Here is a 13,164-nt window from a genome sequence, read left to right as displayed (position 1 = left end):
CTACTGCTTGCTGGGGCTGCCTTGACTCTAGCCTCTGGCTATCTGGCATGTCCTATTGCTACTCTGTGTATTTTTTTACTCATACTGTCATGTTATTATTACGCAATAAAAATCTAATCAAATCAAAAATCAAAACAAAATTTCCGTTGGTTCTAACCAAAACCACGAAGTGATTGAAACACACAGAATTATTCTGTGCCGCTAGAATCGTGCTAGCAAGCACGATCTCAGCAGCTTTGCAATTAGTATGGTCCAAGAGACGTATGACACACAATAAAAGTATAAGTGCAAATCAACATAGTACACACGATGCAACTGCTTAGATTGCGTTATTGAAGGTATTTATTGTTTGGACGCTATAGCTACAATTTGTTTATTTTTTAATTATAATTCCTTTTTAGCAGCAAAAGTTTTTGTGGTAGAGAATGTTGACATCTGACAGCGCAAACAGCATTGACAGCGCAAACAAGTCAGTTGCATCGTATTTACTATGGTGACTTTCTGTAATATTTTTCTTGTGTGTCGCATTATGTTTTCGGACTACATATATCTTAAAATTTGCTAGAGTCGTGTTCACTAACCAACAATAGCGCAACTTAAACAGTTACATCGCGTGTTCTATGTTGAAATGCTTTCATATTTTTATTGTGTGTCGCGATACATGTCTTGGACTATACTAATTGGTAAAGCTGCTAGAATCATGCTCGCTAATAATTTGTTTAATCTGTTAAAAGCGTTTTGTCGACGAACTCGGTCGGCATGCACAGCTCAAATAATTCTGTGAATTTTGACCGATTAATTCTGCGTTTTTCGTGATTTCGGCCAGAACTCAGAACCAATGAAAAATTTGTTACGTGCAGCCATACCTTTAGTAATCCTACTTACGCAATCCTCGTCACCTACATTGATAAATGGTCGTCTCGTCTGTCACTTTTTAAATATCCCTGTCGTCGGATTGTCAGAATCGTCACAAAACATGGGAGGACCCCCTCTAGTGTCTTATAGACCTATTCTATTTATCCATTGTCAGTTTATAATCTCAGAACCATTTCATTCCTTTTTTAGAGTCGCGTTCCTATGGCTGACATAAAAATCAAACCCTTATCGCTCAGTACTCGAAGAGAAAAACTGACAGAGTAGATGTAACAAAGAGATTGCCTCTCCGAAGGCAGGTCAAATTACAGTTCGTTAAATGACATTTTATCCATGTATTACTATAGGATCAACTCATAGACGCATAGACTTCATATTCATCTATAGCCTCATTTCCTCTCCAATATTAGTTCTGGCTAGTTTTGACGCTTACAAATGGCCGGTTTATACACTCGGACTTGTTAAATTTTTATATGATATTTGTCATTTGAAAAAATTTTGTTTTGACAACAAATTTGCTGTTTTTGCATTTCTGCCAGAGTCTTTGCTACATGCTCATATAAGTAGACACGTGATGAGTAATTTCATAAAACTACCATGAAGCCGCTTCACTCTATTGATATATTTCAATAGAATTTACTCAATGTCAATAGTATGCAGGAATAATAGGAAACTGACTGTAGTTTACAATGAATATTGATATTATAGAGAAATACAGGTCTATGACTATTAAATATACTCTGATGTTAGCGGCTTACCTCCTTGATCTCTTTTTTGTCAAATGTATATCCAATAGGTGGATGGATAAACATTATTGTCAGAGATCATACTAACCATCGCAGCATCGAGAGTGTACCATCTTGAAGTCTTTGAGCCTAACCACAAAATACAAGTCTCTGTGATGGTGAGAGCCACTCGTAAATTGTAAGCGAGTCTTTTCCATGACAATAGAAAAAATTGAAGCCATCTTTCTTAGAGTTAGCATGCATTGACGTCTTCTCAATAATACCAGTTTTTCTCTAATTATAACCCAGATACGGCATTCCAACGTTGAGAAAAAAAACTAGATGAAATAAAAATGGCATGGCTTGATGTTGCGTGTATAACGAGGTAAATAATCATGTTATCATCAGGACTTATATAATGATTTTATGGAGCATTTGCGTGACGTCTCAGCCCATCATCATGTGAGATACGGGGAGTTAGAGATGAGTGAAAAAGCCTAGCATAAATACAAACATTAAAAACAGTTGAAAACATAGCCCTACCATCGACAGCGAGTCATAAATACTCCATAGTTTAAAAAGACCAAAATTTGACCTAAATTTTCCTTTGGATTAACTTTCGAAATTATAAACCTACTTTCTATTGCTTATGGAATGTCAGGTTGTTGAAAACAACATTTTCTAATAAGAATAAATAACATCCAAACAAGCGATTCCATTGCGTATTAGCAAATGATGTCCTTTTCAGTCGATCATTCGCAAACATGCAAATGCATTGCGTATCAAGAAATGTCTTCTTCAGCAAATCATTTGCAAACAAGCGAATCCATGCTGACAAAAATGCATTAACAAAAAGCAAATATATTAGGTTTTGCTAAATACGTTAAAGTTTTTGAGCAGTTGTTTCACATTAGCCAACAGGAAATCAGTTGATATTCAGGGTAGCTCTTCAACTGCAGTTCTCTCAGTAGTGAAGTCTGGCCATATGTGGCTGTGTGAAAGATTATATTTATTTCTGTCAGCCGGTAACTTGTCTTTTGGAATACTGTGACACGTCAGGAAGGTGCTTATTTGTATTCTCTCGAGCATACTCGTCTCATTAAAAACTGCCTTATCGTTTTGTCATTCTTATAATATGCAATAAATAATTAAAATGAATATGTTTTTGAGAACTGCTCACGTTGAAAAGGGAACAAGTTGTATGGACTAATATAACGAATGTCATTATCCGCTCTTTTGTAGTAGAAGTTCTGATTGGCTGCCAAATTACATTTAGACTCTAAAAATAGCATACTGTTTCATATCATGTATTTAAACACCTACAGTACTGCGCATGCTGCTAACATGAAGAGTGCTGCTGTTGGTCACACTTATGACAGGGCATCAAAAACACCAGCACAAAGATTTGTAGCACTGTGCGCGTCAGTATAAATAGACCTTTGCTAGACTAGAACCAACCAAAGTGTCAGGATCTTTGTAAGGTCAAAGTCATCGCTCAGTTTCCTTTCGGTTCTTTGGCGCAGTGCTGTGCTTGCTAGCATTGGTGTGTCCTGGCTGCAGCTGTCTACCCCTTCAGCTTCACTATGCATTTGATTGGAGTGTGTAGCCTGGCCTAATGGCCGCTATTTTAATACTCAACATTTAATCCGTTTGCTTGACAGCTAAGGCTATGCTGACTTGCTGAAATAGATTGTTTTAAGCCTGGTTCTCATATACGTCGCAAAGCACCGGTGACAGCACCGCAGGCTATTTGCAATGAAATGGGAACCTACACGCCGAGGACCGCCGGTAGTTGTCAACTACCGGCGGCAATGCAACAGTTTAGCACTGTTCAATTTTTTGCAAAAGGTTGGAGGCAAAACCTTTCCAAAATGCACTGTACGGGTGAAGGTCACCATTATAGAAACGGCATGACGAGCGAACATTTTATTTGATTACGCGATTATGTTAAGCGATGCAGCTTATATGTTAACATATGCCGCCGAGCCTAGAGTTTTGCTGCGCAAGTTACCGCCGGAGTCTCGCAATCGATAAACCAGGAACCAGGCTTAAGTTAAGACTGGTTCCTGGTTTAGTTAGTGTTAAGTTAGTGTTTAATAGTGCTAACGGATTGGTAGAAGGTGATTAGGCATGTCAAGAAGACGTGAAACTGGTTGAACAACAAGTAGCTGAACATGAACAATATGGCTAGTCAAGGAGACAGTGGCTGGACAAGCGGAGGGTGACTAGCCATCCAGAAAGTAACAAGACACACAGAGACATGGGGCGTGTGAGTGCTTCTCAATATCTGATAGGTTTATGTAATTTTCAACCTAGTTTAAAAGGAAAGTTTCACCTATTGAATTAAATGAAGTTTATTAAACATTAAAAATAATTAAACTTTCTCGCTAGTGATTTGCCTTGATTTGAATTTTTCCAGTTGCCGGCGAGTAACTCATAACTATCCCAGCTTTCTTTAACCAAGTAAAATTCGTTAAAATGGGTATTCTGTAAACTTAACGACATGAATTCTTTGTTGTGGGAATAAAAGGAAATTCAATCATGAATAGTCATGTGAGAGCAACTCCTATTTAGCTGAATATTTTCTATAATCTTCATTACTACAATATAAGCCGTGCCTGTTCAATGTCATGGTTGGAAGGTAAAAAAAAATTGACTCGCTAGGGATTTGAACCCACAACCTCTGGGTTGTTGGTTAAAATCCCTGTAGTAGTAGAAGTTAAGTCAGCAAATGACTTGCGAATTAGCAACCCCTTTGCTAATTAGCAATGTTTTTGCTAATTAGCAAATTATTTGCTAGCTAACGAAGAAGTTGCTAACTAGCAAAGAATTTGCTAGTTAGCCACTTCTAGTTGGCAACTTTGCTAGTTAGCAGAGAATTTGCTAGTTTGCAAAGAATTTGCTAGTTAGCAGAGAATTTGCTAGTTTGCAAAGAATTTGCTAGTTTGCAAAGAATTCGCTAGTTAGCAAAGAATTTGTTAGTTAGCAAAGTTGGGGCGATGTTGTTGGGGACACTTATGACACATGTCAACAAAAACACCAGCACCTTAATTTTTACCACTGTGTGCGTAATAAATATACCTTTGTTGAGGCAGACCCGGTTAAGATTTAAGCTTTTGGCTAGGTTAAAGCCCTGCAAATCAGCAGAAAATCCTGTAATTTATTTCTGAAAATTCAATAAAATCTTTATTCTATGAACATGCATAGATCAAACTGAAATTTATTTTTATTAAAAAATATTTTGGTCGTAAACATTCATTTACATACTATGTACTACTACAAAAAGCTACAAATATGTACAATTGTCCCTCTATGAAATGCTTAGCAGCATTCTTTTCGGTAGACTCCAACACTACAGCGTAACCTTGCGAGCAACCATAACGATAAATTTTCTCTGTATATTCCAAAGTTTGAAAAGTTTATATCCTATCCATCATCTGAATTATTTTTTGTACTGATCAGAAAAAAGATCACAAACCATCGCAAGATCAAATAATTTTTTTATTTTATCGCTTTGAATTTCGAGCCGTATGTTGACTGGTTTTTTCAACTTCCATTTTGGCAACGAATTTGTGATTTCTATGGCTTTTAGCACGAGGCAACGTCTCTCAGATAATCGTTTCATCTTGTAATTCATCGCTTAATATCCTGTTGATGATATTTTAAAATTTTATTAGCGTTCATATATTTTGTTCAATTAATGTTACTGGCGACAGCTTTATCAATGTCTACCGAAAACTACATAAAAGTTGTTTCCCCTCGCAACAGTTAAATGACATTTTGGTCGTTTCCCCAGTTAATGGCTTAATTGGCCTTAGTAGTATGTAATATGGGGGTTCTGGCTCAGAATTTTCGCCCTGGCATTTTTTGTCTAAAGATGTCTAAAAATCCTAGAATTTTACAAAGTTTTCAAAATCAGCAATGATTTTGAAAAATGGATATTAGAAATTCAAAAATAAAATGGAAAATAGAGTTAGAAACAGGCACGGCTGTCACCTAGGTGACACGCGACTGCAGGACCTTTCGGTGCTGGTCACGCTTGCTTTTTGCGCCTATTTATTATACAAAATTCTTTAAGCCTACATCAATTCATTTCATAAGCTGGATGGTATGAAATCTAATGGGTTAGAGTTTAGTAAAGATTCGGTTACGATGAATAAAGAAAGGGTGATTGATTTCTTATGCGCTTAGATGTTTTGCATGCTTGCAAAACCAGTGCGACTGACAATTCTTGCATATAAAAACTAATGCAATGATTGTCTACACATTGGACATATGCTTGAGTTTTTAGCCCATTCCTCTATGCATTCTTTATGAAATATATGCTTGCAAAGTGTACCCACCGCTTCTGAAATATCAGCTAAGCATATAGAGCATGGATCTTTTGCTTCTGCAGAGGTAAGTACTATAGGTTCTATTGCACGCTCATTCCGTACACGGTAAGTTACGGCATCTAAAAAATTACGGTATGCTATTCCTCTTTCTTCTTGAAGCAGTGCTTGCGATATAACACTTCCTAGAGTTTCATCGCTTATATTTTGATAGTCTAGTATGTTTAGTCTCTGTGCTTGCTGTTCACAGTACACTCGCAAGCTTGGATGAGATAATATCACAGGTCTTAGTGCATATTTTCCATAATACTGCCAATAATCACGCCATGCTCTTATGTAAATATTTCTTATATCATCAATGCTCATTTGTTGGTAGTCTTGTAAATTCAATTCTTCCATATCACTCTCAAACTGTGCTCGCAATCTTCTTGCTTTTCTAGCTTTTTTCTTAGCTTTTTTTGTAGCATTTCTTAGCTCTTTTTTATCCATTTGCTGATAGCCTTCTATTTCAAACTTTCTCGCTTGACCTTCACAGTGAGCTCGCTGTATTGATTTTCCTAGCTCATTGTTGCTCATACCCTGATAGCCTTCTATAGTCAATTCTCTTGCTTTCTGCTCTATTTGTTGTTGTCTATTTCTCCTTTCCATTTATTATACAAAATGTTTAACCCTTAATCATTCAAATTTTCGTCGACATAAAATAAAATCCGTCGACATAAAATAAAATCCGTCAACCAATTTTAAAATCCGTCGACATAAAATAAAATCCGTCGACATAAAATAAAATCCGTCAACCAATTTTAAAATCCGTCGACATAAAATAAAATCCGTCGACATAAAATAAAATCTGTCGACATAAAAAATAATCCGTCAACGTTAAATAAATGGACAAGCTAAAGAAACTATATTATTCACCGTCTGGCTATCAGCGTGGTAAGACAGCTGCTAGGAAGCTGCATGAAAAAATCCCTGAGTTGAAACGAAGTCAGATTCAAAACTGGCTTGACCGTCAACCCATCTACCAGATTTACAAGGCAAAGCCAAAGCGTATAAAATTTCCCCACTACAGCCAAGACAAACCAAACCATACTCACCAAATTGATCTGCTGAGCCTTCCCACTGACAAGGGGTACAAGTACGCGCTCACAGTGGTGGACATCGCTTCTAGGTACAAAGAGGCGGAGCCACTCAAAAAGAAAACAGCGGCTGATACGGTTGAGGCTATTAAACGTATATATAATAGGTCACCACTGGAATATCCAAAAGAAATAATGTCTGACAAGGGGCGTGAGTTTATGGGAACTTTCACAGAGCTGATGAACGAGAAAGGCATAAAAATATCTAGAAGCCTTAATAAGAAAAAGGTAGTGTTTGTAGAGCGTTTTAATAGAACGTTGTCTGAAAGGTTGTTTGCTCACCAGTACGCTGAGGAAATTAAAACTGATAAGACCAACCGAGAGTGGGTAAAGAGGTTGCCGAGTGTAGTGGCTGCGATAAATGATGAAGAAACTAGTATGATAAATATGAAACCGGTGGATGCTATAAAACTTGACAGTGTAACACAACCCGAGTATGACGAGGTCACTGAAGACTTGCCGATAGACTCATTGGTGCGGTATTTGTACAAACCCGGAGAAGAGCACAATGACACGCGGTACAGAGCCACTGATGCCATTTGGTCAGTAGATGTATACACCATAGATGAGATTCGTTCAGCTGAGAATCAACCATCCGTGTACGCGCTCCAAGGCATTGATGACCGAACGTTTACTGCAGAGCAGCTGCAAGTTGTACCACCCGATTTGGAGGGATTAGATATACAATAAATGACGGAAAAAATATATCCCAAACTGCCGACAGCGCCTCCGGATGGAGGTTTTGAGCGGTACAACAGAGTGCGCGACATTCGCAATGAGCTGCAGGTTCTGAGAGACAATCGGAATGGTTATTACAAGAAATACAGCAAGGCGGTAAGTGGTCTACAGAATGCTCAAATAACTCTATCGTCACTGGCCGCCGTGGAATCGACAGCTGGTATCGCTACATCCCTTACTATAGTAGGGCTGCCCATTGGTGTGGTACTAACGGGTCTAGGTGTTGCGTCAGGGCTGATGGCTGCGGTACTGACACCCATAGCGAAGCACTGCGCCAAGAAAAAGGTCAAGCATGCCAAGAAGCACGCCATTCTGTGCACTGGCATATCTGTGCTAAACAAAAAGATCTCACGCGTGCTGGATGATAACTTTATTAATGACGCGGAGTTTGAGGACATTGTGAATGAATACAATGCCGGACGTCGCGAGCTCGAGTCTTTTGACGTTGACAAAATAAGAGCGGAGGCTAAAGAAGAGCTAACTCAGCAGCTGCTTCAGCGTATGCCTGGCACAAAAGAAACTGCACAGTAAACCTCGCAAAATTTTATACTCGAGAGTATAAAATTTTTATTTAAATACGTTTGCGGGCAGTCCGGCGTCCTGTAGTTTCTTCAGAACAAAGCTAGCCGTTGCAATTTCTGCGGACAACATGCCAAGACTCTTGACCTTCATTTCGACGGGTCTGTCCTTGAAACCCAGTTCCTTAACCGCTTTTCTAGTGACTACTAACCCTGTAGCTAACAAAGCGCCTTGGTACAGCGCGTTACCAATATCCTTGAGAGTGTTGTTCATCTGCGCCATTTATTATACTAGAATATTCTCGCTTTTACAGCGGGCGTTGGTGTAGGCTTTGGTGTGGGAGTTGGTGTAGGCTTTGGTGTGGGAGTTGGTGTAGACGTTAGTGCTAGTGGCTTTGTGTACCATTGCCAACCTATCAACAGTAGAGCTATACCGAGACCGACGGTTATCCACGCGTGTTCAGTTTCTTTGGGATGTTCAGTTTCTTCGGGATGTTCAGTTTGCTGGGTTATCGCGGAGAGCTCATCGTTAATGTCACTCAGAGGTTCTAGAGGAGTCTGCATCGGCGTCATCCTCTTGGGGTTCTTCTTGACCGTTGTCATTTATTTCTAGAGAATTTCCTACCCACTTGTAGTCGATGTGGTTGGCAGTAGTGAGCAGTACTGAGAACGGGGCCAAATACATTCCGTAGTCGTAGTAGAATGGCGGGAAATATTCTTTGAGGAATGCCTCGACAAAGACGTCTTTTTTTAGTTCAGCTTCCAGTTCCACCTCATCTACAGACACGACTCTAGACACAGATTTTGTCCAGAGTTTGGCGAACACCTGGGATACGTTACCGGCAACGTTGTCAATGATGCTCTGCTCGTGTTTGAGATATAACTTTTTAACTTCATTCTCTGACATTTTGGCAAGGTCTTCTTCCGTCTTGACGCGTGCCTTTACCAGCCTTTTTCGATAGTTGACATCATGTACTGATGTCTCTTCAGCCTGCTCCGGTAGTGAAATTGTTGGTTCCATTTTATTATACAACCGTTTCCATGTCAGGTAGCACTTGATGATTACAAAGCTTCCCAGAGAAAAGAAGAGTGAACCCGTCGCGTAGAATATTTGTTCAATCATTTGCTAAGGATCAAATACTGTGCAACGTCAGTGTTGATAAACAGCATAAAAGTATTTACTAGTCCAGCCTTTATTTCAGCGTGGCGCTTTGACGGGATAAAGTCATTCTCGCTGGTAAGAGTCTCAAAAGACTTTTTACAAGTGTTTTTGGTTACCAAGACCCAATCAATATTTTCTCTAAAATCTTTGGGAGCCGAAAGGTAGCGCTGCGTTATGAACCAAGTGGTTAGGTTGGAATGGCGCCCGCTAAAAGCGATCTTGCTGAGTGATGTGCGGTGTTTTTCAAGGTCCTTTTCCGCGCTGCAGTCGTCAATGATGATGAGCGACTTTTTACCCGACAGTTGGCCGCCTTTGGAGTGTCGCTTGATTAGGCTTTCTAGGTTGTCAACCAAGTTACCGTTGCACAAAACTATGCACCTATTCAGCCAAGGACGATTGTAAGTCTTGTTGTCATGGAATGTGGGACAGATGATAAAAATGTGACCAAAAGCATGAAAGTAATACCTTTCAATTACATTTAGCGCGTGATAAGTCTTACCCGAGTTTGTTCGTCCGCAAATGATTGCGTTGTGTGGATGCTTTGGAAGTAAATTGTCCATTTATTATACAAAATTATTTAAACCTCTGATTGTCTATTTATTGTTCAATATTACTCAGTTGGTTATTTACAAAAGATACGCGTTTGTCAGTCACTAGAAATACAAACGCTTTGCCATCGTCTTGCGTTACATCTTTTGATAGCTTAAGCTTGACATAGTCTTTGATCTGTCGACCCGTCCCACTCGATCTTTCATCATTCAAAGTCCTCATATCTATAATTAAACAAAACTTGTCCGTGTAAAATTTTTCTTGGTTGATGAACGCTTCTCCATCACCAAAGTACTTGACCGCGTTCTCATACGAGTAGGGAGCTAAGTAATTTGATGTAAATTGCTGGTTTGTTGCGCCGTCTATATCTAGTCCGACATCTTTTAGCATCGGATTCCAAAATGTAGTGTCAACAGAGTTATCCTTCTTGAAAAACACCAAGATCGCTCGAAGACTTTCATAGCTCGCGTTTATGTTTATTTCAAACTCGGACTCTTCTTTTTGTATATCCTTGATCGTGTGAGATTTGTAATCGTTGATAATGTGACTATGATTAGAATATTTTTGTTTAATATCTTCAGCCAAACTGGGTTCTAAAATGTAGTCATATTCTAAGCAGAGGTTGGTCAGCGTATACTTACCCGCGGCGAATTTGATATGAAACTCTACATTGTTTTGGATCGCCTGCGGAGTAAAGGCGGCGTAAGTCAAAAATGATCCTAGGTGAAAAGAATATCTCTCACCGTGAATCTTTGCGAGAATGTCTTCAGCCGCGCCGTTTATTGAATGTCGTTTCTTTTTAGTCGCTGTAGACTGAATACCTCTATGCGTAAGATCGTAAGTATACTTTTGCTTCGAATGCCAAAACTCTCTATATATCGCTAGATGAGCGTAATTGGATATGTCGGATATAGTTTGACCATTTATGGTCATCTTAAACTTTTTTACGATCGCCGATGTAAGGTGATCGGGAATGTCCGCTTCAGTTCCATCGCTGGCTAGTTTGAAATTGTAGGTTAGATTAAGCGATTTGGGGTAAAGAACTGCATTGGGCGTTAGCTGGGGCATTTTAATTACTAGCTCATCGCTAGGACTCGCTGTAGATGGATTGTGCACGACTCGCGCGCGCATCTTGTGCTCTTTTAGACCCTGCCTGTCTCTCGCGGACAGGTTATGGTTTAATTCTCCTGTATACATTTATTATAATAAATAAATATGGAATTGGAAGGTAAAGACTTTAACCCCGATATCGATGAAATCCCGGGAGAACCATCATTTATCGAGCCCGCATCATCATTTACCGAGCCGCGCATTCATGAACAAAATGATGCGATATCCAAGGCGAATAATTGGCTCGCTCAAGCTGACTTGCCCAGCATTGATGAAATAATTTTAAAAAAGGGGAAAGGTAGGGTTGTAGATAAACGATTGTTTTCGGCTATTGTTGAAGTCGTAAAACCCCGAGATGTTGATGGAATAAATGCGGCTATAAATATTTATGACGAATACTCGCGACGCGGAGGTACTTATGATGACTTTGTTAGTAAAAGGTTTCTTACGCGAGAAGAAATTGATAGCTATCTCGCCTCTTCTATAGATAGTGTACCTAATCCTCCCGTTAATACGCCTGGTGTAGACACACACACGCAAAATACAATCGGTGTAAAACTATCCAAGCTGGATATATACTCTGGTATAGATCATTCCAAGTTTGTTCTGATGGATGACGGTGGCCTCGCGATAAAAACGAGCCAAGGCTCGCAAATGTTGACTTATGTGCGTAACCCTGAGCTTTTTGTCAAGAATCCAAAGATCCCAACCGTGGAATATCAAGGACTTTTTGGCTTGAACAAAGATGAATACACGAAAAGAGTAGAAAAAGCCAATGCTAGAACCATCGCTCCGGTGGATGAAGAAGTGGATGCGGATCAAGGCAATTTGACTGACTTCAAGTCATGGCTATCTAAACAGGGAGACACGGTGAAAGACCGAGCAAAAAATTTCATAGATCGGCTCAAAAGTAACAGAAAAACATCAGAGTTTAATTATCGCGAAGAATTTGATATGAGTGATATGAGTGATATAGGGGGAAGGTTACCGGAACGAGAGTTAGTAGCTATTGATCAGAGATTTCAAACTATAGAAGGACAAATATCAGTGGCTGTGTCAAAAGCTGCGAACCTGACAGAGCAGATACAACAACTCGATGCTAAAGAGGACAAATCTCCTAATGAACTCGCAAAGTTGCAACAACTAAAAGAAGAGTTGGATGCGCAAAACGGTTTAATCAGTGATCTAAAAGGTGACCTTTCGGATAATACAGCAAAGATGCGAAAGCAGCGCAACCTAATTTTAGGTATTGGTGGTGGGTTAGCCGCTGGAGGAATTTTAACGGCCATATTCGAAGCGGTAGCGAATGCGTTGGGATCTGATGCGGTAAAAGATCTTATTCCTAAATCTACCGATCCGAAGGATATTATCGAAAGCGGCATTGGCAAAATTATCAAGAAAAATCTGGAAGACTTGGCCGCGTACTTTCATGACAGATATCTAAACACTTCCGGCGCAGTACAAGCATTTTGGCACATGATGGAAAATGCTGTAGATTATCTCGAAAGCAACTTGTGGATAATCATCGCCGCGGCATTAACTTTGTTAGCGTATGAAATAAATAAGCACAGATAAATCTTTTATTTAAGTGCACGGTCGGCACGGGTGGCACGGGCGACACGGGTAAAAAAGACTACTCTCAGGATTTTTATTTACAAATTTTATACTGCCTAGTATAAAATTACCTCAGCTTTATTTAAACAAAAAGAAATATAGCCATTATCTGTGCCGATTGGTATAAAATTTGTAAATAAAAATCCTGAGAGTAGTCTTTTTTACCCGTGTCGCCCGTGCCACCCGTGCCGGCCGTGCAACCCGTGCACTTAAATAAAAGATTGTTACAAAGATTGTTGTTTAGGTTTGCGAAGATTGTTGTTTAGGTTTGCGAAGATTGTTACAAAGATTGTTACAAAAATGTTTACAAAAATTGTTGTTTAGGTTTGCGAAGATTTTTACCTTATTGTATTAGCGCAAAACCTCCTCAACTCGCAGCCGTGGCAGCGCCTACAAAAACTCGCTCAT

At 39.4% G+C, this 13,164-nt stretch overlaps 1 long non-coding RNA gene across 1 annotated transcript in view; it reads left to right on the top strand.

Moving 5' to 3' along the window:
• LOC137401989 (uncharacterized) overlaps positions 1-1,595 on the top strand; it is a 29,313-nt gene extending 27,718 nt beyond the window's left edge. The window contains exon 6 of the long non-coding RNA XR_010979414.1: positions 1,066-1,595. This is a non-coding gene — a long non-coding RNA (uncharacterized lncRNA). The remainder of the gene's footprint in view (positions 1-1,065) is intronic.
• Positions 1,596-13,164: the final 11,569 nt, after the last annotated feature.

The sequence above is a fragment of the Watersipora subatra genome, chromosome 8 (genome assembly GCF_963576615.1).
Source record: "Watersipora subatra chromosome 8, tzWatSuba1.1, whole genome shotgun sequence".
Classification (NCBI taxonomy): Eukaryota; Metazoa; Bryozoa; class Gymnolaemata; order Cheilostomatida; family Watersiporidae; genus Watersipora; species Watersipora subatra.
Note: the sequence above shows the minus strand (reverse complement) of the source record. Positions and strands in the feature narration are given on the sequence as shown.